Consider the following 3,641-nt stretch of genomic DNA (forward strand, 5'->3'; position numbering starts at 1 on the left):
TTCCAGCAAACCTCTTTTGGAGATCACAGACTTCTTATATTGGACCTGTGGCCTTTGCTATACAATCTTTTCTGTACGTGTTTTCTCTAGGAGTGTGCAGGTGTTGTGCAAGGTGAGGAGAATCAGCTTGCTCAAAAAACCCAACTCCAAAGACACTTCACTAAACAAACTTGAAGAAACCCCAGTGGTCACCAGTATAGACCTGTTGTCATTGGTAATGGTTGGGGGAGGAGGGGGAATATGACAAAGCTAATCTGATAATATGATCTTCCAAAGACTCAACTGCTAGAGATGCCAATAAGCAGGAGAGGTGGAAACCTGCTGAGGAAAATTCTTGTCAGTGTGAAAGCAAATAACTTGCGGGCTTGGGAACCTGCTACTTAATGCTAGCATGTGCAATCATTTTAGGAACTCTGTTGCTCCTTATTTACTATTATAGAATAACATCTTTATTTGTTTTGTCTCAGTGATTTGTATACACTTGCTGTAAGGTAAGTTATGTTGGTGGAGACACTTATGTGGAAACTGGAGCCTAGCACTGTGGGACAGTATATGCAGAGCTGTATCTATTTAATCTTGTAACTGACAGGAAGACTAGGGCATAACAACGTCTGTCAAACTGTATGTGCCTCGAAAATGGTGATAAGATGAGCTGTGCCTGTCACATAATGTCACTAACAAGCCTTCATTTTGATTTGGAATGCCTGGAAATAGGACAAGTCTACAAAGCAGATGGAAACTTATCACTTGTGCTAATTTAATTTCAAAATAGTGATGAAGTAACATTTAACATGACCAGATGGGGAATTAGCATTGATGTGAAGAAAGTTGGCTGAAAGAAGCAAGATCTGAGGCAGGATTTGGCAGCAAGTGAGGTTGCTATAAAACCATAGATAAACAGGGCAAAAGGGACCTCCAGAAGTCATAAAGCCCAACTTCCTCCTCCAGGCTGGAACTTCCCTGTCTGCATCTCAGAAGGTGACTTCTTTGTGTAAAGGAGGAACAACAGCACCAGAGCTTAGAGAACGAAGGTTATATGGGAAGGAACAGGAGATGAGCAGATGTGTAAGTAGTACCATTACAGTGAAGAAGCTTGAATGCAAGAGTGTGAAGAAGGATCATCTGGGAGGGAATTCAGGAAGAGGATATGTTGTAGATGAGCAAGGATTGGGAAGCCTACCAGGAATTATCAATATCCAGGAAAGATTTCACCAGGGGCAAAGGACATTTCCTGGGGAAAGAAATAAATGAGTAGTTATTAACAAGTTTATTATTGCCACTCTAGTGTAAATGTTAGTAGCGTTGGCCTTGTGGCCCATCCTTTCTCTTTCTACCAAGGATTACTTTCCACTCTTCAGCACGCTGGCCCTGTAATGAGTCTTATTACTGAAGGCTTCTCTCATTTTCCTTTCGCTGGTGGATAGAAAGTAAAATTGTCTTCTGAACTCAGGCTGCCCAGGATCACTCTTAGCCTGCCTAACTGGTCACACGAGAATGTTGCAAGCATAGTTTGTTTTCCTAGAGCAGTTACTCTGGGGATCTGGAAAAGACAGGGTAATTATGCTTTGGCTAACCCCCGTTTCTCAACATGTGCTGGTGGGAGGTAACTAATCTTCTGAACAAGTTGCCAACTGCTATCCAGAAAAAAGTGATGCTGAGAAGTGGTGCAAGATAAGTCTCTGATCTGCATTGAAATTTTATTTTTCTTCTTCTTCTGGGCCAGGGCCAGGTATTGCACACAAACTGGTTTAAGTTATGAGAAACTGGTTTAAACCTGTAACAAAACAGATATTCAGTGCACATAAACCAGTTTGAAAATGGCTAAAACTGGTTTGAGATAAACCTGGTTGAATGTAGTATCAGCCTTAACTGCTGCTGTACACTGCTGCATGTTGGCAACCTATCTTGGAGCTTTCCTAACACCGGCCTTGGAGTTCATGCAAACTCTGATCATTTCCCTGAACCATCCAGTGTTTGCTTTCAGCAATTCTTGATAACAGCTGTATAGGTTAAATTGACCTGTCTGTCTTTCACCTGCTTATAACGGGTTAAAGCCTGTCCATGTGGCACCTATTACAGTCACCTTAGATATAAGGTGAGGACAGGTCAAAACTGCCTCCTTTCTGAGGGGTCTGGCTGAGATCCAAGGGTTTGGGAAACTTGTGTTCATGTTCCAGGTCAATCACAACTGTCTGTGCTATTTCACGTAAGTCACTGGCCCCAGCTCCTAAAGGAGGTTTAGGTAAGATTTATGTCAAAACTGCGTTCCTCCAGATCTCCCTCAGCCTGGCTGTAGTGTGCGACGCACAAAGTACAGGGGGGCTGTTGCTTCCTTTTAACTCAGTGATGGCACCACTGCTGCTCCAACATTTTAATGCACAAGTAGGGCGTGTTGGTGTTTTATCTCATGACTCTTCTCTATAAGAGGCAAAGCAGCTTTGTAGCAGGGACCAGGACTGCTGTCAACACCAGGATACATGGGCCTGCTCACTTACTCTGTGTTTCTGGCCCAGGTATAGGGGCAAAGCTTTAAAGCAACGGATGAGCATGAGCATAAGCCTTCACCCCATAACAGCCTGCACTTGGTGCTTAGGCCAGCTCCCAGGAGGTGGGAAATGTGGGTTTCAACCCTCTCGGGCTGAGTGGACGTTAACCTAGAAATTCCCCACCCTGGGCAAATGCTGTAACCACCCGGCTCTTGTAGAGAAGAAAGACACCAGCACGAACCCTGCCTTCTCCTCTGTCAGCGGCAGCAGCCCCTCGGTTTGAGGGCCATCTCTACCACGGCTCACAGGCGGCTCTAGTCCCTCTCCTTTTCCTTCCTCCGCTCTCTCTTCTCTGCCTTGAGGGCGAGACGCCTTTCCTCGACGTGGGCAGCTGCTCGGTGGAGGCGGCAGCAGCGGCACTGCTGCAGTCGGTTGCCAGCCGTACCTAGACGCCCCGGTGGCGAACTTTTAGCATCGGGGACCCCTGCTTTGCCAGAGATAACATCGTTATTGTCACCATTTCCAGGCCCTGTCGGTTCACCCATGCCCGTGTCCAGCCCTTGACGCCAGCACCCATTTTCCCAGGGTGGCCGCCGCGCAACATCATGGCGTGACTGAGCTATGAGTTTTGGGGGAGTCACGTGCATTTTGGCATGGCACAGCAGGGCGCCCCCACAAGAGGCGTGCGGGCCCTGCCTGGCAGCAGGCTCAGGCCTGTCTCAGGCCCCACAAGGGCAGGACGGGAGCAGGGGGATGCTGAGCGCAGGCACAGCCCCGCCCCCCCCACCTTGCCCCTGGTGTCATGGCGGCCGCGGGCTCGTCACGTGATGGGCGGGCAGCGCCGGTCCGCAGCCATTCATCCCTCCCTCCCTCCCCCGCGCAGGTGCCGGTCCTGGGCGCCCCGCTCCCCGCACCGGCCTGGCCCTGGGGAGCCCCCGGTTTGCAGGTGGGGTTGGGCCGCCCTGCCCGGGGGGCTGTGCGGTGTTTGGGGCGGGGGCAGCAGACCGCAGACGACTCGCCAGCGCCTGCGTGGTCTTGATCCGCGGTTCCCAAACTCCGACAGGTTGCGCATCACCCGCTGGAAGCAACTCTCGTGCTCGCGAGTCACGGCAGTAACTCTGCTGGCGGGCCCGTGCGGGTGGGGACGGCGGCTGC

At 49.9% G+C, this 3,641-nt stretch overlaps 1 protein-coding gene across 1 annotated transcript in view; it reads left to right on the forward strand.

Moving 5' to 3' along the window:
- The first annotated feature begins 3,407 nt into the window (after window positions 1-3,407).
- GALNT11 (polypeptide N-acetylgalactosaminyltransferase 11) overlaps window positions 3,408-3,641 on the forward strand; it is a 94,681-nt gene continuing 94,447 nt past the window's right edge. Inside the window, exon 1 of the mRNA XM_025200477.1 lies at window positions 3,408-3,432. The gene's annotated coding sequence lies outside the window, so the exon portion shown is untranslated. The remainder of the gene's footprint in view (window positions 3,433-3,641) is intronic.

This window comes from Alligator sinensis, unplaced genomic scaffold (assembly GCF_000455745.1).
Source record: "Alligator sinensis unplaced genomic scaffold, ASM45574v1 scaffold599_1, whole genome shotgun sequence".
NCBI lineage: Eukaryota > Metazoa > Chordata > Crocodylia > Alligatoridae > Alligator > Alligator sinensis.